The 25622-nt window shown below is 41.2% G+C and overlaps 1 protein-coding gene across 45 annotated transcripts in view; it reads right to left on the reverse strand.

Annotated features, from left to right (window-relative positions):
• MAGI1 (membrane associated guanylate kinase, WW and PDZ domain containing 1) overlaps positions 1-25622 on the reverse strand; it is a 678422-nt gene that overhangs the window by 171448 nt on the left and 481352 nt on the right. For 10 of the 45 annotated variants that reach the window (XM_077993299.1, XM_077993297.1, XM_077993295.1 and 7 more), the window contains exon 1: positions 19181-19273. The exons of 33 other annotated variants lie outside the window; for them this stretch is intronic. The gene's annotated coding sequence lies outside the window, so the exon portion shown is untranslated. Of the gene's footprint in view, positions 1-15182; positions 15257-19180; positions 19274-25622 lie in introns of those variants that run through there. 2 more of the 45 variants (XM_077993300.1, XM_077993292.1) reach the window with 1 other exon arrangement.

Here is a 25622-nt window from a genome sequence, read left to right on the forward strand (position 1 = left end):
TCCGTCTCTTTCTCTATCATTAGCTGATCTTGACCCTCTTCCATCTTCACATTTGGAATGTCTTAAATGACTTGAAGTCCTCTCCATATTCCACCTGTTCACACATCACCCATATATCTGTGAGAGTGCCTAGCTAGGGGATCAGTAGGTATTTGTTGGAAAAAAAATGAACAAATGAATGAACGAATGAAGCAATACCTTGCATATAGCACAAATAGAGCACGCACCTGTAGCAAGATCAACTCCATAATCATATCCAAGGTTAACATAGAGAAGGTGATCCCTAGTGTTCAGAGTGCTCCTTTGAATGTCACTTTCTGGATACCCGTCATTAATGTCATCCATGTCACTGAATTAGATGAGTGCTAATTCATCCACGTCATTGAATTAGGTGAGTCTTTCGCTCCTTTTCTCCATCACAAACTCCTCCAGAACCATATAGCACAGTGGCTAAAAATACAGGTTTGGAGAGGCTGAGGTAGGTGTACTGCTTGAGCCCAGGAGTTCTAGACCAGCCTAGGCAATGTAGTGAGACCCTGTCTCTACAAAAAATACCAAAATTAGCTGGGTGTGGTGGTGTGTGCCTGTAGTTCCAGCTGCTACTGGAGAGACTGAGGTGGGAGGATCGCTTGAGCCCAGGAGGCAGAGGTTGCAGTGAGCCAAGATTGCACACTACTCCAGCCTGGGCAACAGAGCAAGACACACACGTATGTGTGTGTGGTATGTGTATGATGTGTGTCTGTGTGTGTGTGTGTGTGTGTGTGTATATTATTTGTAGTTCTCAAAAATTTCTCTTTGCTTCTCTGAAAAATAAGGACAATAATCCCCATGCTTTCAGGTTGCTATGAGAATTAAATGACATAAGTCACGTGTAATGCTTAACAAAGTGCTCGGCCCACAGATTAATGGTACTGCTTATCATTAATTAAGTAGGTTCCTAGCATAAGCAAAATCTCTTTTCTTACATTAAATTCTCTCAGGACACAAAAAAAATCTGAAAAAAAACAACCCCAAATGTTCCAATCCAGATCCATGGCTTTATATCAATACACTAATGGATCTCAAATTATATCTCAAATTTATAGCTAGGGTTGCCATCTGAGCAACAGACTTGCGGATCATCCAACTGCCTACATGAAATTTCCACCTAGACCTGTTAAGAGACAGCTTAGAATTAATACAATGCATGCCTAATACATTATCATCAGGGGAACTCAGGTGAAGGGTACACAGGAACTCTACTATGCTTGCAACTTTATGAGTCAAACTATTTCAAAATTTAAAGTTACAATATTTATTTATAATAATATTTGTAACACAATTATTATAGTTATAATACTTATTTCTAATAATAAGATTAACATTCTCAAACTGAACTACTATAGGTTTGCTCTCCAGTTCCAATTTCCCTATCCATCTTTGTAAATGAACCACTGTCCAACCAACTGCTCAGATGAAGCACTTGGGCATCACCCTCAAGTGCAATACAGCAGCATTAAGAACATACATGCCTTGGGGCCAGACTGCTGGGTTTGAGTCATGGCTCTTCCAGTTTCCAGCTAAGTGACCTCAGGCCAGTTCCTTGACTTTTCTAAATTTCAGTTTCCCTATCCATAAAATGAGAATACATAGAATCTATAGCACACAGTTATTATACAGATTAAAAGAGTGAATTGCTTCACTCTTTTAATGGTTCACTTCTCGTTGCAGATTTTCAATAAAGAATTAGCCATCATTATTATTATTTTCCCTTAGCCCTACACTTACATCCAACATGTATTCTAAACCTGACCACTTCTCATCCTCTCAGCTGCCAACAACTCTAGTATAACCCCACCACCATCATCAATTCCTATAAATCCGTACATGTTCCTATCATATCTCTGTTCCCAACCTTCTCCTCCTAGGATTCATTTTCCATAATAGTTAGAGAAAACTTTCTAAATTCTAAAACAAATCATCTTATCTTTTACTCCAATGGTTTCTATTCAATGTTCCAATCGTTTCCTATTGGGAGCAATTCTTTGAAAAACTCTTAATAATGGGCTAAAAAATTCTATATGATCTCACTCCTGCTTTCTTTTCTGACCTCATCTGCCTCTGTTCTCTTCACTAAGACACAATGGCTTTGAGCATGCCAAAGCTTTTGCACTTGCTGTTTGTGGCATGGACTGTGACTTAATCTCAAATGTTCATTCTCCCATGCTTTCAAACACTCAGTTTGTCAGGGCCACATGGTGCCCTGGAATAGAGACTACATATGTAGCCTACTTTGCAGCTAGACATAGCCAAACAATGACATTCTACCAATGGGATCTAAGCAGAAGTATGTGTAACTTTCGGGAAGAGACCTTAAATAGAGAAGGCACATCTCTCTTTTGCTCTTTCTGGGTCAGACTGGCTGCAGTGCAAAAACAGCAGCCCAAGCTTGGAGCATGTGTTTGGAAAAATGCAATTAACAAGACAGAAGGAGCCAAAAATCTGTGGAGGGAAAGGCAAACATACAGAAGGAGTCTGGGTCCAGGTGATCATCAAGTTGCATCATCAGCTCTAGGTTACTTACCTCTGAGAAGAAGAAACAGACAATGCACTCCCATCGTGTAAGCTGCTTTAATTTATGATCATTCCCCCGTTCCTTGCAGAGCAATTTTCCCCATGGATCCATGTGTGGCTGCCTCCTTCTCACTGATCAAGCCTCCCCTCAAATGGTACAACATTAGGGGTGTCACTGGTTTAGCAGGACCCTTCCCTCTCTCCTGGTCTACATCATGTGACTCTATGCTTTCTTGTTTGCAGCATGTGATAGCACAGGAATTCTTTATCTACTTTGTAAACGTCTGTCTCCTTCTACCTAAAGATAAACTTTTGGGGGACATCTTCTGTAGCCCCGCACACTTAAAACAGCTCCGGTATTGCAAAAAGAAGGCAATCCCTATTTTTTGACTGGCTTCCTTATGGTAGGTGTGAATGACCTGGTTCTGTGTTTCCTCCAAATACTGGATGGTTTTCCTTATCATCTCAAATTAGTAGATTTAGCTCAGTCCAACATTTATGAAGCACTTATTGGATGGAGACACTGTGGTAGACACTGGAGAAATAAAGACAAAAGAAGGTGTGGTCACTGACCCCAGGGGCTTCATGATAACACTGCAGTCTGCTCTTCTCATCACAGAATCAAACACTGAAGGAAAAGACAAGTTGACAGTAACTTTTGTGTTGTGTTTACTTAGGAAGAAACTCAGACTGTACCCATAATTGTCATTTTTAGATTCATTTTTAAACACACTGCAATCATTACTTTAGTGTTGTGACTATCACAAAATACAGAGAACTTCCAAAATACAGTTTCAAAATGTCATTAAATATGTAATTATTGAAAAATTCTGTCATTGTACCATGATCGCCCCAAAATCACTTTCTAGAATTCAAAGACTTTCACTACCCTCTGAGGAAAGTGACATGTAGGATTCTACCAAAACCATATAGAAAGCTATACACACATTTCTTTTAACAAGACCAAATATTCCCCCAATGCGGCAGCTTCTAAAAGATCTCCTCTATCAAAACATTCTCTGAGCATTTGAATCCATGTGGTTAAGGCCATTTCTTGGTGGCGGCTTTAAAAATTCAACCTTCAAAGTCTCATGAAATCATCCCAAATATTACGTCCATCCAATCCAAAATTCTCCACTACTAGATAAGATCATTCATGAGCGCTTATATGGCTTATGTAAATTCTAGACTCAGAATGTTTTACAAAAAGCACAAAGACTAGCTTAGAAGTGGATTCTCTGGCCATACTCAAGGCTGGAGATGACTGAAGCTTGACAGTTTGATTGCAAGCTTCTGAGAGAGAGAACTACCCAGAACTACCTAAGTCAGAACTACCCAGCTACGCTGCTCCTGGATTCCCGATACTTAGAAACCTGGTGAGAGAATAAATGTTTGTTGTATGTTTGTGTGTGTGTTTTTCTAAAGCATGATCACTGGCAGTCCTATTTCCAAATTATGTTAATGGCATGGAATACAGTTTAAAGGCACAATTTAATATCCATCTCGGATAATATTTCAGAGTTAGAAGTCATCATTGGTTAAGAGTGTGGTATTTGGAGCAAGGTGCAGGGCTCATGCCTACAATCCCAGCACTTTAGGAGGCCAACGTGGGAGGATCGTTTGAGTCCAGGAATTTGAGACCAGCCTGGGCAAGATGGCAGGATCTCATCTCTACAAAAATAAATAAATAAATGAAAATTAGCCAGGCGTAGTGGTGCGCACCTGTAGTCCCAGATACTCAGGAGGCTGAGGTGGAGGATTACCTGAGCCTAGGAGTTCAAGGCTGCAGTGAGCTGTGAATGTACTGCTGCACTCCAGCCTCGGTGAGAGAGTGAGATCCTGTCTCTAAAAAAGAAAAAAAAGAGTGCGGGATTTGGAAAGAGAGAGATCAGCGTCTGAAACTAGCCCAAGTCATGTGACTTGGGCAAGTGTCTTAATAACTATTCCATGTCACTAATAACTATTCCCTAAGAGCTAACGTGACAAACAAATGAGATCAGGAAATGAGACCACAGTGCCTGGCATACACATACAGTAAGCACTCAATTCACATTGACTGTGATGTCAGTAAGATCACTGACGATGATGGCAAGAGAGCAGAAAGATTTGAACCCAGGTCTGGCTGCTTCCAAACTCAATCCCATTTCACTATTTCTTGTTCAGTTTATTCATTCCTGGTCACCAATCCAGGGCATCAGTAGGAGGTTTCAGCTCTGATTTCTAAGGCATGGATGCTGCAGAGCCTCTAGGGGGTGAGGTTGTTCAACCCCATCACCATGGCAGGTAATTTGTGCAACAGAAATGATAGAGATTGAATGGAGGGGAAGTGCCAACTCTCCATGTGGGGGACAAGGCACCATATGGCCCAGCAATTAGGAAGGAAGAAGACTGCCAAGGACAAAAATAACTCTGGCAGAATACAACACGGCTGGTAGAAGAAGTCAGCCCAGGTCAGCTCCTTCTTGGTGGTGGTGTTCTTGTTCCCCAAGGGACTTTACTGACACTCCTTACCATGAATTTGAAAAAGATATGAAAGAGGAAAAGGAAGTCTGATGATAGTGGAGAGTTCTAATACCAGCTCATTAAAACAATTTTCCTTTTTCCTAAAAGCCTGGTGCATGAATAGCTCTTCAAAGGGAAGATGTGCTTCAAGAGAAGACTATTGTTAACTTTGAAGAAGCTTAACAGCCTCACTCGCCTTGTCTCCAAAAGAAGGCAGGTGAACTAAATGAGATGCCTTGTCTCTTGCAGCTCTAAAATAAGCTGCTGATTCCAGTCAATAAGCCAGAGATAGCAACAGGAATAGGAAGAAGGAAGCTGTATAGATTCAACCCTACCCATTTTCTATAAGTAAAGTTTGTGTTCAAGAAAAAGAACAGGGAACAAGGACTCAGTGAATTTCTGTAAGGATTCAGGCATGCTTCACACCAGGAAAACAATGAACACCGGACTCTTTCAAATCTGAAAAGCAATCTAAATGTTCTGTTTCTTTCTCTTCTAATGGAATGAAAATATCAATGGCATTCAAATACCATCACTCATTCAACTGAAAGCTATTTTATGCATGTAACTACAAGGGGATGATTCAAAGGAAAAAAGGTAAGGTTTTATTTGGCAAAATGAAAATTAGTATTTCTTAAAATAGAGATCAGTTAGGTAACCTCTATCTTAATTATGACACTTCAATATTTTTTCTTGACAGCTTAAAGCTTCTTTGGTTAAACAGCAGCTAAGGAAGCTGCTTAACTTTAAGGACCATGTTGGATTTTTAAAAATACATAGTAAGATACTACAATCACACCCACTTGGTGAGGTGCTCACCCCATGAGGGGCACGTGGGACCTGAAAACAAATGGAAACATCCAACTCAAGCCTAAGCCTAAACTCCTGTTCACTTCGGGACCTTCATACACCATGTGCAAAGGTAGCTGGCGTGGACTGTGTTATTTACATTTATATGTTGATTATAAAGGTACACACTGTTGATTTTGTGTCTGTTATATACATATATACTGATGTTTCACTGTATATTTTTGTTGTTGTTCTAATCTTATCACCCCTACTAAGCTACAAGTTCTGTGAAGCCTAGATTCATCTTTGTATAATAGCTCCTAGCATACTATAGATTCCTAGCTTCTAGAATTTCCCATATTGGAAGGTCTCAGGAAACCTGTATGGGATAATACGAATGAAAATAAAAAGTGACCTGGATACATACATATTTGTCTCCCTGAAATACTGCTAGAGTTACCCTTCCTGGGCATTTGTACAAAAATGATAATGAGCCTTCTGGCTGGCTTCCTTGCAACAGTTATAAAGGCAAAAGGAATAAAAAAAGGATTCCAGGACCTTTTCAAAGGAGCCAATAGGGTAGGGTGGGATTTAGATTGGAAATGCACTGTTTCAGTCTATCTAGTCACTATTACCCATTTTCTGCCCACCAGCTCCCAGCTCCTGAGGTGCATATGACCCTGACCAAGCTAATCAGCATAATCCATTCTCTAGTCAAAGTGTTCAGGGATGGCCATATGACCCTGGCTAATCTAACTGGATTCAATCTTGGGACACGGGTTATAACCATTGAGAAAAAGGAGAAAAATTCATTTTTCATGAAGGATGCTAAGCTTCAAGGATGGGACTCCAACACTGCTAGGAACAATTTGCTTCCCACCAGAGATAAGACTGAGAATGGCACCAATACAGCAGTGGGCAGAAGAGAGATACAAGGGCAGATTGCTAACATGTTTTGGGTACCCAAAGCCAGCCATGCCTGTAGGTAGTTTATCTTTGGACTTTTTCATTAGGTAAGCACATAAATTCTCTTTTCTGTTTGAGTCTGAATTCTTCAGGCTATGACAATGGAATGAATTTTAAGTGAAACAGAAGTGTTACGGGGGATTCCACAGGCTTATAAAACTCAAGTCCTTTACAATATATCCCGACCTATGTAGTCTAAGCTCCTCTGCCATCACCCCTCATCCATTCTGTGAATTTCAGTTCTAAATGCACTCCACTACACACTGTCCATGAATAGATCAAACACATTTATGCCAACATGACTTTGCTCAAGCTATTACCTGTCCCTTTGAGATCTTTCCTGCTTTCTCTGCCCAGGAAACTCCTATTGATATTACAAAGCCCATTTTTCTCTGAAAGCTATATATTCATAAGCAGGAACAAGCACTCCCTTCTCCATGGTCCCTTTCACTCCTTTCTCTGTGTTCCCTTTTGCATTTTCCCCATAATTTATGGCATCTTGTGGCATTTGCCACATTGGTTCACTGTTATTTATTCATGTGTTTCTCCCCAAACTGTAACTTATTCACCTTTATCTCCTCATAGTTTAATGTTCAATAAGTGAGAAGGAGGAAAGAAAAGCAGTGCGGGAATGTTATGGTTGTGCAGGGCAGAGAAGAAGGATGAACTCTGATTAAGAGTCTTCAGAACTTGGGCATAGCTTGTAATGAAAACGATATCAGGAAATCATTCCTGGATTCGAAATGACCTCCCAACTTTTCACCTTCCAGTGAAAAAAATCACTAGACTTTTTAAGTAAATGCAAAGGAAACAGTCGTTATTTAATAGTCAAATTAGGATCTCATGCTGTTCCCCAACACCCTGAAAATCACACATTTAAAAAGACAGATTATGAAGAGAATTATCTTTTAAACGTATCGAATGCGGTGGCTCACACCTGTAATCTCAGCTCTTTGGGAGGCCAAGACGGTTAGATCACCTGAGGATAGGAGTTCAAGACCAGCATGGCCAACATGGTGAAACTTCGTCTCTACTAAAAAATAAAAAGTAAAAATAAAAAAATAAAAAACAGTGGGTGTGGTGGTGGCTGCCTTTAATCTCAGCTACTTCGGAGGCTGAGGCAGGAGAATCGCTTGAACCCACAAAGCGGAGGTTGCAGTGAGCTAAGATCACACCACTGCACTCCAGCCTGGGCAACAAGAGCAAAGCTCCATCTCAATAAAAAATAAATACATAAATAAATGTAAACAGTTATGTTTACAACACCCTCTGCGTTTTCCACTAACCTACACGTTGGAGTATAGGATAAAACCAGAAGATAGCATTATTGGGAACCAGAAAACCAATGGCTTCAAGACTTCTAAATTCTCAATAGAAACAACAAAATACCACAGCTAAGAATAATGCTTTAAGTGGCATGGACTCAGGGGATATTCTCTGGCCAGATTAAAAGATACACATCATCCTTTCACGTGGTGATAAAAAACACTGATCTCTATCTACCTCCTTCTCTCTCATCCAAAAACACTTTTTCTCGTGTGTTAAGCATTTTCTAAAAGAAGTAACTATCCAGAAATCAATTCCCTGTAGTTAAATTTATACCAAGTTAGGCTGGCATTGAACTGCAATGTTACCAAAGCTCTTAGAAATCTGGCAAATACAACATTAAGGCTATCAAAAGAAGCCTGTAATTGAGCTGAAAAATTAATTATAGCCTCAATGTGATTCTCTTCAATCAGGAAGGTCCGCTAGATGTCGTGCTCTCATCTAACCCTCAGAGCAACATTAATATCCATGCCAGACGGACAGGAAGGGCAGCAGTCAGACCCAGAGCACTCGTTTCTCTGTTCGATCCTCAATATTTTTCTCCTATTAAATAAGACAAACGTACCAACTACCATCAAACAGAAACACATACTAGCTACCATCAAGCAGTCACACACACCAACTACCATCAAATAGACACATATATACCAACTACCGTCAAACAGGCACATGTACCAACTACCATCAACTGAAAACATATACCAACTACTGTCAACCAGAAACATGTAACAACTACCAACAAACAGACATACACACCAACTACTGTGAAACAGAAACAAATACCAACTACCATCAAACAGAAACACATACCAGCTACTGTCAACCAGAAACACGTACCAACTACTATCAAACAAACACACACCAACTACCATCAAACAGACACAAACCAACTACTGTCAACTAGAAACACATACCAACCACTGTCAAAGAGAAAACCTCTTCTGCACAAGATTGCCAAGCAACCATCTGAAATGGATACTGTGTTCTCTGGGACCAAGAACAAACAAAAAAGATGCCTGTGTCCTTTTAACCTGTATCCTCATTTGTGATCATGGCCAAAGCAGAAGTGCTCAATGAGGAGGGTGCAAGGAAATATATTTGGATCAAAAGCCTGGCCAGGCTTTCCACACTATTCCTAGACACAAAGGGAGCTGGCTTCCTGGGCACTCTAGCAGACTGTGGCAACTATTTAGCATATGAAGAGAGGCCGGTGCCTGTACCCACTTTCTGGAAACAAAAGCAGTCTGTCGTCTATATAAATACAGTTTACATACCAATGCTTTCTAATTAACCTTTCACCACAGTAGTTTTGACCACAAGTGCGTTTCCCATCTTAGCCTCAGGAACCTGGGAGAGGACTAACCCTAGGCTTCTCAGTCCTTGCTAACGATAGGTTTCCAGGGGTTTTAAACAAAGTTTGGATTTCGGGATCAGCTCTGCCACTTACTACCTGAACTCAGGCAAGTAAGGTAACCTCTCTCACTTCCCCTACACTCCCTTCCACAGAAAAGCTCTTAAGAGCTTTCTCGTAAGATCAACGGGAATATTAAACAACATATGGGAAGTGCTTAACACCAAGATGGGCTCAAAGGGAAAGTCATAAACCACATACAATGGCCACTTATGCTATAACAACTTATGCTATATGTTATACTCAGTAACTTCTAAGCTAAAAGGAATATTTGAGATCAGTAATCACAACCAATAGGAGAGAGACTTCTTACTTTATACATGTCTTCCTGGATTACTCTATCTAAAATTACATCAAACCCCCTTTATTTTCTACCCCCCTCACCCTTCTTCGTTATTTTACATAACAGCATATATAACTTCCTGGCATTTTATATTCATTTTGGGTGTTTCTTCTATATTCATGCTCCATAATGTAAGCTTGGTTGAACTCATTACTACATTCTCAGTGCCTAAAAAAGTGCCTGGCAAACATACACCCTCAATAAATACCTGCAAGATGGTAGAATGAATATACATTTTAAAAATATAGGGGGCTATCAATTTTTACATTTGTTTTGAGATGGGGTTGTGTTTTATTAAAAGGAGTTTTGATACTGCAGGTTGCTTTACATCTAAAATGGATTTATTATCTATTTATTCAAAAAAAATATCTATTGGACAGAGCATTTCACAAAGCTGCTTGCCAGGTGCTGAGAAAGAGGTAATGATTCATCAGAGTCTGCCCTTAAAGAGGTTTTAGTTCATACACACTGGATTGCATCCTCAATGCACAATCATTCTTCCTTCACTGGTAGGTGCTCCTCTCCCTTCTTCCACGTGGAGACTGCAAATGCAGCCATGTTGCTAAAATGTAATAACCAGTCTGCTGTGACAGAGGAAGGAAGCAGATGTGCTGGGAAGAGCAGTGAGGCTGAGAAAGGGATTCAGGGCTCCCTGTGTTGCAGCAAGCCCCAGGGCCCAACTGTTACTAAATCTGGATGATGTATGTATCAAAAACAACGTTTTAAAAATAATCAGGCAACACATAAAAAAGTTTGAAAAGATATATTCTTTCCAAGGGACAACTATCCTAAAGAAAAAACTGAAATCTGAACATATATTAAAACACTGATTGCACAGAAATATAAACTACCATCAGAGAATACTATAAACACCTCTATGCAAATAAACTAGAAAATCTAGAAGAAATGGACAAATTCCTGGAAACAAACACCCTCCCAAGACTAAACCAGGAAGAAGTCGAATCCCTGAATAGACCAATAACAAGTTCTGAAATTGAGGCAATAATTAATAACCTACTAACCAAAAAAAGCCCAGGACCAGAGAGAGTCAGAGTCGAATTCTACCAGAGGTACAAAGAGGAGCTGGTACCATTCCTTCTGAAACTATTCCAAACAACAGAAAAAGAGGGACTCCTCCCTAACTCACTTTATGAGGCCAGCATCATCCTGATACCAAAACCTGGCAGAGACACAACAAAAAAAGAAAATTTCAGGCCAACATCCCTGATGAACATTGATATAAAATCCTCAATAAAATACTGGCAAACTGAATCCAGCAGCACATCAAAAAGCTTATCCACCACGATCAAGTCAGCTTCATCCCTGGGATGCAAGTCTGGTTCAACATAACGCAAATCAATAAACGTAATCTATTACATAAACAGAACCAATGACAAAAATCCCGTGATTATCTCAATATATGCAGAAAAGGCCTTTGATAAAATTCCACACCACTTCATACTAAAAACTTTCAATAAACTAGGTACTGATGGAACATATCAAAATAATAAGAGCTATTTATGACAAACCCACAGCAAATATCATGTTGAATGGGCAAAAACTGGAAGCATTCCCTTTGAAAATGGGCACAAGACAGGGATGCCCTCTCTCACCACTCCTATTCAACATCGTGTTGGAAGTTCTGGCCAGGGCAATCAGGCAAGAGAAGGAAATAAAGGGTATTCAATTAGGAAAAGAGGAAGTCAAATTGTCCCTGTTTGCATATGACATGATTGTATATTTAGAAAACCCCATCGTCTCAACCCCAAATCTCCTTAAGCTGATAAGCAACATTAGTAAAGTCTGAGGACACCAAATCAATGTGCAAAAATCACCAGCATTCCTATACATCAATAATAGACAAACAGAGAGCCAAATAATGAGTGAACTCCCATTCACAATTGCTTCAAAGAAAATTAAATATCTAGTAATACAACTTACAAGGGATGTGAAGGAACTCTTCAAGGAGAACTAGAAACCACTGCTCAAGGAAATAAGACAGGACACAAACAAACAGAAAAACATTCCATGCTCATGGACAGGAAGAGTCAACATTATGAAAATGGCCATACTGTCCAAAGTAAGTTTTAATTCAATGCTAGCCCCATCAAGCTACCATTGACTTTCTTCACAGAATTAGAAAAAACTACTTTAAATTTCATATGGAACCAAAAAAGAGCAATCCTAAGCAAAAAGAACAAAGCTAGAGGCATCACACTACCTGACTTCAAACTATACTACAAGGCTACAGTAACCAAAACAGCATGGTACTGGTACCAAAACAGTTACATAAACAAATGGAGCAGAACAGAGGCCTCAGAAATAACACCACACATCTACAACCATATGACTTGACAAACCTGACAAAAACAAGCAATGGGGAAAGTACTCCCTATTTAATAAATGGTGTCAGGAAAACTGGCTAGCCATATGCAGAAACTGAAACTGGACCCCTTTCTCACACCTTATAAAAAAATTAACTGGAGATGGATGAAAGACTTAAACATAACACCTAAAACCATAAAACCCTAGAAGAAAACCTAGGCAATACTATTCAGGATATAAGCTTGGGCAAAGACTTCATGACTAAAACACCAAAAGCAATGGCAACAAAAGCCAAAATTGACAAATGGGATCTAATTAAACTAAAGAGCTTCTGCACAGCAAAATAAACTATCATCAGAGTGAACAGGCAACCTACAGAATGGGAGAACTTGTTTGCAATCTATCCATCTGACAAAGGGCTAATACCTAGAATCTATATGGAACTTAAACAAATTTTCAAGAAAAAAAACCAAACAACCCCATCAAAAAGTGGGCAAAGGATATGAACACACACTTCTCAAAATAAGACATTTATGTGGCCAACAAACATGAAAAAAAGCTCATCATCACTGGTCATTAGAGAAATACAAATCACAACCACAATGAGATACCATCTCACATCAGTTAGAATGGCTATCATTAAAAAGTCAGGAAACAGCAGATGCTGGAGAGGATGTAGAGAAATAGGAACACTTTTACACTATTGGTGAGAGTGTAAATTAGTTCAACCATTGTGGAAGACAGTGTGGCAATTCCTCAAGGATCTAGAACCAGAAATACCATTTGACCCAGCAATCTCATTACTGGGTCTATACCCAAAGGATTATAAATCATTCTACTACAAAGATACAAGCTCACATATTTTTACTGCAGCACTATTCACAATAGCAAAGACTTGTAACCAACCCAAATGCCCATCAGTGATAGACTGGATAAAGAAAATGTGGCACGTATATACCATGGAATATAATGCAGCCATAAAAAAAGGATGAGTTCATGTCCTTTGCAGGGACATGGATGAAACTGGAAACCATCATTCTCAGCAAACTAACACAGGAACAGAAAACCAAACACCACATGTTCTCACTCATAAGTGGGAGTTGAACAATGAGAACACATGGGCACAGGGAGGGGAACATCACACACTGTGGGGTCTGTTGGGGTTGGGGGGCTACAAGACGGACAGCATTAGGAGAAATACCTAATGTGGATGACGGGTTGATGGGTGCAGCAAACCACCACAGCACGTGTATACCTATGTAAGAAATCTGCACATTCTGTACATGTATCCCAGAACTTACAAGTATAATAATAATAAAAAACATGAAGATGTTTATCACAGCTATTTAAAAAGGAAAACCCAATCATTTTAGACAGAAAAACGAATGAACACCTTTCTGTTCTCATATGACAAGATACTAATGATTAAAAATATGTTTGGAGGAAAATCAGATTGTATAAGAAATAGTCATGATAATCATGTTAAATGAAAAAAGCAGGATAAAAAACCACATACACAGGATGATACCAATTATCTATGTCTCATGTGTATGAGTGTGTGTATGTGTGTGGGTATATATGGGGAGAGAGAGAGGTATAGTAGACATAGAAGCTGATATATAAAGAAGATATATCCAGATATTCAACAAGATTATTCCTGGATTATGAAATTAATGTACATTTTTCTTTCATTCTTGGTGCCTTTTATATTTTTATATTTTACAAATTATAATAAATAATGACTACTTTATTTTAAAATGCTGTATTTTACCATAAAATATTACCCAATGACTTCTGGAAAGTTCTTCTGTTTGTAAACAACTAAATAGCAAATGCTTCCGAGACCATTAGGAACATACCTGTAGTCGTACTAGTCAATTTATCACTCAATGCAGCAGGGATAATGCACACTGTGAGGAACTGTGGGATCTCAGAAAGAGGAGATTGCAAAGAACTTTTATAGGAGTTGCACATGTGTTGGGTAACTTTACGTGATTTGGGGGAGGGTTCAAGGAAGTAGGGCTTTGTTCTGGACTAGATGCTGTTAAGACATGGAGGTAATTCTATGATTGTGTTTCCTAATAAATCTTACCTAGCATGCAGAAAGAAGGAAGCTATGCTACAACTATAATATTTAAAGAAGCAGCCGTCACTCATATTAGCCAGAATGGGAGGATGTGTGGTCATTTTTGTGGTTTGGACACTTTTCATGTTTTGTCTGTGTTAAGGCGTGATTACAAGGGGTCTCGTTTTTGTTTTGATCCATCACCAAGCCACGAGCAACCCCAATGCCTGATAGTACCAGGCCAGTTCCCAAATATCAAAGAATATATAAGCTGTCAGAAATATTCAGAAGCAAGAAATATGATTAGGGTTATTTCTGAAAACAAACATAATGCAAACCTGATGGGGTTATTTTGTAGATTATGTAATACATGTGAGTGTGATTTATAAATATAAACAGCCACATGCATGTTACCATGTTGCTAATATCTTCACCATCACTGTCATTTATATCAATACCATCTAGTGCAGGAGGATCTGTATCTTTGGAAAGGGGTGGGCTGCAACAGAAACTTGTACATTAGTTTCAGTTGACCAAAATGGTCAGAGATGACAGAAATTAAGACCTAAATCTTAGAAATGGACACATGTGAAAACTTCAGACACAAGTCTTACAATAGGCATCCCCTCATAATGTGTCACTTCTGACAAATCCGTAAGAAAAAAATTTAACACCTATCCCAAAACATAGTAATTTAAAAGAAATTTAAGAAATGGAAAATGTGGCCAAAGGCAAAGTGGCATAATGTCAGCAACTTACTTTCAATGGTTCAGCCAAATAGAGAGAGAGTGAGAGAGAGACAGAGAAAGACAGAGAGAGAGAGAGAGAGGAAAATATGGCAAACCAGTAACATGTGGTGTATATGTGATATTAAAAAGGTAACATTTAAAAAATGTATATACCTGGAACTCCTGAGGGTTTCTTCCTGTATTCTCATGGGTCATCTCGCACTTTGGAGACTACTTCCTTAAAAGACCTAATGACAAGAGGTCAGAATAGTGGAATTGTACATAAGATGTGTGTCAAAGGCCAGGAAGTACCCACAGTGAAGCAAAACTTGCTTACTTTCAGACAGGCCTTTATTGTGATGAAATTATAAATTCTTAGGTGACTCATATTCTAGCCATCTATTCATTCTTAAGTATCTACAGGGTTCCTAAGAAGGACCTAGCTTGGTCTAAGGTGTCAGAGGTCCATGAAGACTTCTCCAAAGGACTCCCTCATGAGCAATCTCCACAGACAGGATGATGCACCATTTGTTATATAGGAATTCCATCTAGTAGACACCCATCCCCTCAAAAAAATGTGATTATCCCACCAAAAGCTTGCAGGCACTTAACCGAGGCAAGAAAATTAAACAGCCTGTATGTAGTAAAGGGATCACAGAAAGGTTATGTTATGCAGAATAAAAAATAACACCAAACTCAGGGGAACCAGGTCCTCTGAACTTTTATTTTTAATTAATACATGGGCATAATGGGGTATGATTTAAAACACACACACACACACACACACACACACACACACACACACACACACTCTCTCTCTCAAACTATAAAAGCAAATCTCCCTCCCTCTCAACTATAGCCTTCCAGTCCCTCCCCAGAAACAACTAATGTTTTCTATGCACACGCACACTTGCATATATACATACATTTAAAATCATAAACGGCCACTAACTATGGACCCTGTTAAATACTTTGCTTTGTCTCGTTGAACAATATTCACACGTTCATTTACTTGTTATTTAACAATTATTCTAGGAACCACTAAAAAAGCAGTCAAAACAGACAAAACTCTTGCCCCCATGGAGGTGGTATCTCAATGGGCCATTCCATACAGCATATAAACAATACCTCATTATTTCAATAACTGCATATTCACGCTGTTGTAAGTATATGCTACAATTTACAGTCCTTTATGGATCGACATTCAGTTTGCTTTCCACTTTGCACATTCTTTTTTATGAACACTGGGCTTGCAGCATCCTCTTCTTTTATAAGCAAATATTTTGGCCAAACCCTGAAGAGCTGTTTAAAACATGTTCATCTACGTCAAGGTTGTATTTTGAAAATGCCTCATTCAATGACTTATTTTTCACTTATCAACATCTATACAATCACATCAGGGAAGATATTCATTCTAGAACTGTTTAACTAAGTTAAGTTTCCGGTTGATTATTTGTAACAGTTTAGCAAATTACATTACAGTTTTTAACAGCCTATGAAGAAAATAAATGTCGTAGTCAATCCATTTTTTTTTCCTTGCAACTGTTAGGTGTGGTGTTAATTCTCCCAGCTGGTTTTCAGACAGCTTTAAAATTAACTTTGAAGTTTCTCTAACCCTTAAAAAAAAGGTCAACGATTGCTTTGCCAAGAAAAACAGGGCCCTTACTGAACAAGTCAGAATTCACTAAGTTCTTATAATTTCAAATGTAGACCTTCTGGACACTATGTATGTGTATATATGTGTGTATGCATACATGTGAGGGTGCATGTACATGTATGTAAGCTAACGTTCATAGAAGGTCTATGATGCACTGCAGCTGAAGGAGTAATGCTGAACCACTGTTACATCAATCCATCTTACATAATAAATACATACCCAATACAAGAGTCCATGCTGACTTATAAAACAATAACCCCAACATCTCTTGAGCACCTAAAATGTGTGCCAGGTTCCGTGCTGTTTTAAGTGCACCTCTTACGCAAAATAACTCAATGAAGGATAGGAAAGCTGACTCTTAGAGCGGCTTAGATACTTTGCCACATTTATTCAACCTCTAAGCGACAGAGTTGAACGTCAGCATAGACGGCCTCCGCTTTAAAATCTCTATAAAGGGTATGACACTACTGTAACTTCTAAATACATCTGATAATGCCTGCTTATAATTATGAAATGGCATTTTATATCTATTACCACAGTATAAAACATCATGTAGGATTTATATAGATTAACTGATGCTTTTTGTAAATGTGGGATCCATGATTCAACCCACATCTATCTACTCCACAGCTGGGTATTCTTTTTGGTCACCTCGATGTACCCCAGAATGAAACCATGGAGAAGCTGTACTGCCCACTTTCTGCAAAGAGGCAGGGTTAAAAGTAGGAGCTCTGGAGGGCTACTGCCTAGATTCAAATCCGAGCACAGTCACATGGTAGCTGTGTGCACTGGACAAATCCCACTTCTGTTTATCTGTTTAGTGGGAATGATATTCTTGGTGTCTGAGTGTATTGAAGAGGAATAACAGTGTCTGGCCTATGTTTAGATACTCCATATAGCTTGCAACTATGGTTATCTGCCCATATTCACTCCATAACAGAATTACAATCAGGTATGTTCTATTCCAGACTCAGGGCAGAGCCTGGAGTTCAAACATACCACATGTTGAGAAAAAAGGCCAACTATGAACCTTCATTAGGAGCTTAGAACAATGAAGAAAAATTAAGAACAATGTTCAAATAAGGAACAAATGAAGTAATTGAGGAACTCCAAAACTACCATCCTAGAGCTCCTCAAGCAAAGGTCTCCAATAACCTCCTGCAGCCATGGAGCAATAACCAGTCCTGCAGACTGGAACCCATTCAGCCTGATGTGAATACACTTTGCTCTGGAGGAAGAAGCTCTGCTCATGGCAGATAGGCCTGACTGCCAGAAGTTACATTTCCTGTGAGTGAGCAGGAAGCCATGGAAACTGGAGCCATGGGGTATTGGGGGCATCCCAGGTGAAATGAGGCTCTCACCACCTCAGAGGAGCCTTCTGCCCACAGATGAAGCATTCCAATGAGAGAAGGAGCAGCTGGTACACAGCTCGCAAGAAGGCCTGGGCACCCTACTATCCCCTCTCCCTGCACTGGGGACCACGAGAGGCTCAGGGCCAGTGGAGAAAAGCGGCTCTACAATAAGGCTCTGCATAAAAGGGCTTCCCATTTCAATTCATCTCCATTTTCTCCAGCTGAGCCCAGCTTTATGCAAACAACACTCTTTTTTTTTTTTTTTTTTTTTTTTTTTTTGAGATGGAGTCTCTTCCTCTCGCCCAGGCTGGAGTGCACTGGCACGATCTCGGCTCACTGCAACCTCTGCCTCCCAGGTTCAAGCTATTCTCTCCTGCCTCAGCCTCCCTAGTAGCTGGGACAACAAGCATGCGCCACCACGCCCGGCTAATTTTTGTATTTTGCGTAGAGACGGGGTTTCACCATGTTGGGCAGGCTGGTCTCGAACTCCTGACCTCAAATGATCCGCCCAACTCGGTCTCCCAAAGTACTGAGATTACAGGTGTGAGCCACCACGCCCGGCTGCAAACAACACTCTTAAGCTCAAAATGCAGGCTACTGGAAGGGTGGGGGTGAGCCAACAGTTCATTAAGTGGCAGCAGTTCAGGGAAGCGGGTACGGCGGGAACGGGAGGCAGCAAGGGGGAAGGGAACCTGGCTCTCAACCCATTGGAGCCAAAGTAAACTGTACTCCAAGGGACTCCCGCCCCAGGTGGAGCGAGCCTGCAGCTGATGGGCCGCCCGCGTCTGCTTGCACCTGCCCTGGCGCCGCAGCCAAGGCAGTCCCCGCGCGGGCCCTGCGCTCCGCGGCGCGGCCAGAGATGCTCGCCCAAGAAACATGGCTGGCTGGAGCCTCCGAGCTGCGAGCGCCGGGCGCGGGAGGGACGCGACCGCCAGCCCGGGAAGGCGGGAGGGGGGAACTTGAACGCCCGGGCAGGCGGCAAGTGCAGCGCGTTCCAGCAGCTCCCCGGCGCCGCCACTTCCTCGCCTTCTCCTTCCTTCCCTTTCCTCCCTTTTTCCGTCTTCCCTCTTCCTCATTCCCGCCCAGCCTCCTTCCTCCCTTCCTAACCCCCTCACCTCCCCTCTTCCTGCTGTCACTTCCAAACCCAAGGACAAAACCGTTACCTGAGGACCCCGGAGCGGCCCCGAGGTCCGCCTCGGTCACTGCCGGAGCCCAGGCGCGCGCTCAGTGGCCGCCCGCCTCATCCCCGCGCGTCTGAGCGGCCCGGCGGCAGCTGCTCCTTTTATGGGGCTCGCAGGCTGGAGGCTCGGCCAGGGTGTCCCCAGCCCGCTCGGGCGGCAGCAGCGTCAATGCGCGCTATTCACACTCTGGGCTGCGGCTGGTACCCCCCTACACACCCCCCAGGAGTGCGCGACTGCCTGCCCGCCCCCATCCACAGGGCCTTGGACAGGGGTGGGGGTGGCGGACAAACACGGCTTTCAGGGCACCCACTAGGGGAAGGGAGTCACATGGTTCTGGCCCTGGGTAGCCAGGGTAAGAGGGGCCCACCAAGAACTGCTACCACCTTAAAATGAATATGGAGGAGCCGATCAAACACTGGAGTGTGGGGTTGACTTCGAAATATGGCAGGAAGAAAGCCGAACCTTTCATTATCATCATCATCACTATTTTACTTATGATTATTATTAAATAGCATCTGCCATTTTATTAAGTGATAACTATGAGCCAAAAAATTCTCTTCTGGTACAGAACATTTTAAAAGCCTGTGTATCCTGGGTCCACCACCTGGCACTTCGGTTAATACAGACAGGATCACATCTGCCCTCTTCTCAGTGGAAACCTCTGCTGGCCCCATTCCATAGAAGAAAAGCTACCCACATTAGCTCTGCATTCAAGGGCCCTTACGTTTCTATCCTGGCCCTACTCTCTAGCCTCAAATCTGACGCATCTCACCCTCAAGAAACCCCAGGAGGGCGTTAAGTATTTGTCTTTTTATTAAAGATCAGAAAGACAAAGCTTGGAGAGGTTAAGTAATTGCCAAAGGTCACTCAGCTAAGAAATGCTGGAGCAATGCCCCAGGTCAGTCCAAGTGCAAAGTCCTGGATCTTGGTCTCTCCATGCTACTGCTTTTAGTAAACTTCTAAGGCCAAGAGGGCATCACACCCTTTTGAGTTCTGGATGATATCTCACCTCTTCATTGGCAAGAATAAAACTTGAAAGAAATTGGACTCCTTAGGCCAAGAAGAAAATCCCAGTGAGCCCTGTTTGAACCTGTCACCTCTGGGCAGCTCTTCCTTTTATTCATATACAATTTTAGTTTTAGTTTCAGGTGGACCACAGCAATAGTGATGGGAAATAATCAATTTGGCTAAATTGGGATTGGCCCCCAGCATGCTCACATCACTACCTGGAATGGCAAGAAGAAATGGAATTCCCAAAGCTAAGCACCATAGCTGATGCTTACAATCCCAGCAATCTGGGAGGCCAAGACAGGAGGATCACTTGAGCCCCCAAGTTTGTGACCAGCTTTTTTTTTTTTTTTTTTTTGAGACGGAGTCTCGCTCTGTCGCCCAGGCTGGAGTGCAGTGGCGCGATCTCGGCTCACTGCAAGCTCCGCCTCCCGGGTTCACGCCATTCTCCTGCCTCAGCCTCCCGAGTAGCTGCGACTACAGGCGCCCACAACCGCGCCTGGCTAATTTCTTGTATTTTTAGTAGAGACGGGGTTTCACCGTGGTCTCGATCTCCTGACCTTGTGATCCGCCCGCCTCGGCCTCCCAAAGTGCTGGGATTACAGGCGTGAGCCACCGCGCCCGGCCTAATTTTTTGTATTTTTAGTAGAGACGGGGTTTCACCGTGGTCTCGATCTCCTGATCTTGTGATCCGCCCGCCTCGGCCTCCCAAAGTGTTGGGATTACAGGCGTGAGCCACCGCGCCCGGCCGTGACCAGCTTTGACAACAGAGGGAGACCCCGTGTCTACAAAAAACAAAAACAAACAAAAAAAAACCTAGCTGGGCATGTTGGCATGCACCTGTAGTCCCAGCAACTTGGGAGGCTGAAGTGAGAGGATTGCACGGGCCTAGGAGTCTGAGGCTGCACTGAGCTGTGATTGTGCCACTACACTCCAACCTGGGCAATACAGACCCTGTCTTTAAAAAAAAAAAAAAATGGTAATGGAATCCCCAATGATAGGTTTGGCTCTGTGTCCCCACCCAAATCTCATCTGGAATTGTAATCCCCATGTGTCCAGGGAGGGACCTGTAACCCCCATGTGTGGAGGGAGAGAGGTAACTGGATCATGGGGGTGGTTTCTGCCATGCTGTTCTCATGATGGTGAGTTCTCAGGAGATCTAACAGTTTTGTAAGGAGCTCTTCTCCCTTTGCTTGCTTTTCTTTCCTGCTGACTTGTTAAGGTGCCTGCTTCCCCTTCTGCCATGATTCTAAGTTTCCTGAGGACTCCCCAGCCATGAGGAACTGTGAGTCAATTAAACCACTTTCCTTTATAAATTACCCGGTCTCAGGGAAGTTTATAGCAGTGTGAAAATGGACTAACACACCCAAGAAGAAAGCCAAAAGCAATTATTTGTTACACTTCACATAATATTAGAATGATTTTTTCATGTGACTTACAGAAGCAGAAGACTATACAATCCACCCTAAGCCTCTGAAACAGACCTTCCTTCCAACGTGTGGAAATGCATAAATGCATTAGCTAAGAGAGTGAGTAACATCACATTTACTCCTCTTTTTTTAAAGCAGACACAGAGGAGTAATTTGACATGAGAGGTTCCCCAAAGCAAAGCTGGTACAATTTCCCTATGTGGGGCTCATCAGAGGACTAGATAAGCCCGATGCTGATAAGAGGCAGAAAAGGAATGTGTAAGTTGTTAACTCCAAAGTGGGGGAGGCGTTGAGATATTCCCGTCAGAGTGAAAGTGATTTTCAATTTCAAATAATTATATTAGGTCATTCATTGTGTGGAATGGAGTGTCTAGTACACAGCATTCCTGCTGAGAGGGTTCTCGAAGGCTGAGTGTTAGGAGGCAGAAAGCCTGTAATTAGAAGCCCTGAAGCACCCACCCTCTCTGATGAAGTGGATTGGAGTACAGCCTGTCCAGGTAATAGGGCTCAGCTCAGGAGTGTGTGCGTGTGTGTGTGTGTGTGTGTGTGTGTGTGTGCCCGTTCCAATTTCCCAACATGAACATCTAATTATGCCAAATCTGATAAGCTTCAGGGGAGTGGGAAAATGAGAATTAAAAGCAAACAATGATTTAGAGAAAAAAGATATTTGAACCCATTTCCAAAAGAAGCTTGCATTTAATACAGGGGTAAAAGAGTGGTTTATCCTTTGAAGCAGCCAGCAAAATTCCTAACTACTCTCAGATTCTGAGCTACACAACTTCCTGGTTTCATTTGCACTCATGATAGATTCTCTTAGAAGCCCTCTCAAGACTATGGGTAAATGCCGTCGGGGACAAGAAAATGAGGGCTTGGTGGTGATGTCACCATTCTTTTGTCTGTCTCCACTCATAGAGATGAAAATGGGTCTCCTTTGAGCAAATCTAGCTTTTCTTGGGGCCTTGATCCTATGAATTACTTTGGGAAGGGCCTGTGAAAACTGAAATTTGCATCTGCCTATAGAGGGAAGTTTAGGAAATCTAACTTAATTCATTCCATAGCCACTCTTGACATGACATATGAACCTTCAACATACCTCAACCAGATGCATGTGTTATGCCTTGGTTTAATTATGAGATGAATTCATAGGTTTTGTGTAATATACTGATTAACTTATGTCTCCTGTTCACAGATGGTAAACGTAACATTTCTCCAGGAGAGGGAATTACATCCTCCTGCAACTTGAGGTTTTTGCTGATCTGTTCAGTGTGGTCATACATCTAAGGGATGTTTAGTCCCCACTTCAAACATAAATAGCTATTCTTGATACTCAGATGAAAAAGAAAAAAAGATGCCTTAATTATAACTTCACTCAACTGCATTAATACCATTCTATTTAAAATAACAATACTGAGTTGTTGGATTTTTTTTTTTGAGCCCCTGAAGATGGATGGAAAAATTAAGTCTGATTTAATCTATCAGCTATGCATGGTATAACAATATTAAGTCATATATTTGGAGTGTAAGTAGCTAGAGGCAGTTTCTACATCAAACTCACTTGGCCACCCAGAACTTATATTCTCTGTGGTAGGTATGAGTCTTGTCCTACATTTTGGTCATGTTTATTTATTTTTTAAGTGTAAACAGTATTGCCCTAACATCAAACAGCATGAATTCAGTTTGGTCTTGAAAAAATGTTATTGAATATAACATCCTTTCTCCTTTATTCACTCAACACATTTTTTTAAAGCACTTCGTATGTGCTGCATTGTTTTAGATGATGGAGATGTAACAATGAATAGACACGGTGATGATATACTTGTGCCTGACCAGAATCCTGACATCAATGTTGCAAGTATATATAGAGTGCACTATAATTATCAGCCCTAATAACAGTAGTGCAATGCGACATATTAACACAAATGAATGAATAAGCCTCACAAAGTTTTTCCCTGGTTTTAGGATATGCATATATTTTTTCCACGGACTTACTAATTGTTTTTTTAATGTGAGTAAGGTTACAAATTGACAGCAATGAACTATGTTTAGACCTTGGACTCTGGAGTCTGTCTGTCCTGATTGGGTATCCCCATGATCCATATTCACTTGCTCTGTGACCTTGAGCTAATTCTCAGTTTCACTAATTCTCATTATCTCCATTAGAAAATACAAATGAAGAAACTGAGAATACTTTCCTCAAGATAATGTTGTAAAATTTAAATGAGACAATATAGGCAAACCATTTGGACTACAGTAGTGTTGCTCACCCTTTTCTTCATTATGGCTCTAACCAATTAGCTTTTTTAGATTTCTTTTTCTCCTAATCAACCCCTGCTTTCCAATGATATTGTAATACCACAGATATACTGTATATCTGTTTAGGTATTGTAGGTACATCTGTACTTTCTACATAAAAAGGGTAAGCTTTGTTTCACCCCCTAAGAACCAGTGTTCACCTCCCTTAGGGGAGACATCACTTCCCTTTGAGAAGGCATGGTCAAGAGTCACTTTGGACACTATGTGATATAGAGTCATGCAGTGCTTGCTGAATCTTAGCAAATATAACAGTAATAATCTCCAAAATAAATAATACACTTCTATGTCCCTAGACTAGAGAAGGTCTGAGTAAAGTCTGGTAAAAGATGACAAGAGGCACATCAGCTTTGACACCCAGGAAACCAAAGCCTGAATTCAACAACAAAGAGTCTGTTGGAGGCTGGGGTTGTGCATGAACCAAGAAGACATTCTTATTTTCTTACCAATGGGGAAAAGACAAGACGCCAAGCATTAGGGCGCTGGATAAGGGTGATCACATCTCTTAACAAGTCAGCTAAGACTACCCATCATTTACACATGCAAAGAAGCAGCAACACAACATCAAAGTGCTCCAGAATAGATACTTCTAGGCACAGTTCATTTTGCCTGAAAAATCTCCTTTCTACCCCTCTGTCCATCCAAGTCTCATCCCTACATCAAACACACTAAAAGTCCCCCTTCCTTCATGAAATCTTTCTAGCACAAAGGACCCTCAGTCATCAGACAACCCTGAATTAAACTGAAGGGCATTCTACAGAATAACCAGAACATTTCTTCAAAAGTGTCAACATCATGAAAGAAAAGGCAAGGCTAAGGAACTGTCTCCACTGGAGACATAACAAAGATATGCAAGGTGAGACACTGGATTGGATCCTGCAACACAAAAAGGACATGAGTGGAGGGGAAAATGGTGAACTCCAAATAGTCATGGTTTAGGTAATAGTACTGTACGTGTTAATAGTACATGGTTTAGTTAATAGCCAATGTTAATTTCTTGATTTTGATCACGATACCATGGTTATGTAAGATGTCAACATTAGGGAAAGCTGAGAGGAGAATAAATGGGAATGCTCCATACAATTTTTGCAACTTTTCTCCAAGTCTAAATTATTTCAAAATTAAAAGTTTTTTTTTTAAATGGTGATTTACTCATTCAATTTTTTCAACAAATGTATTTTAAAGGCCTACCCATGCTAGGCCCTTCCAGAGGCTTGGGAATCAGCTATGAACAAAACAAGACAATCATCGCTAATATCATGGTTAACATAGTATTCTAGGAATTCCTTTCTGCCTCAGAATAGCTATGAGGCCATGCCTTATAAGTCTTATCCTGTCTACTACTGCCATGTCAAATTCATCTGCTCTTGTCATATCTCCTCACATTAGGGACAGGGAATGGCTCCTGTTCTCTGCCTTTCACTCATGGGAGTGGATGGGGAGGTGAGCTCCTATGTCCACTGCCTGGTATGTAGCACATGCCTAGAACACTGCTTGAACATAGTAGATCTTTGATAGGTGAGAGGAGGTTAAATTTAAAAAATTAAAAAAAATATGAACACCCAGCCTGGTGCGGTGGCTCATACCTGTAATCCCAGCACTTTGCAAGGCCAAGGCTGCAGGAACGCTTGAGCCAAGTCAAGACCAGGCTGGGCAACAAAGTGAGACTACCTCGC

The sequence above is a fragment of the Macaca mulatta genome, chromosome 2, assembly GCF_049350105.2.
Source record: "Macaca mulatta isolate MMU2019108-1 chromosome 2, T2T-MMU8v2.0, whole genome shotgun sequence".
NCBI classification, from domain to species: Eukaryota; Metazoa; Chordata; class Mammalia; order Primates; family Cercopithecidae; genus Macaca; species Macaca mulatta.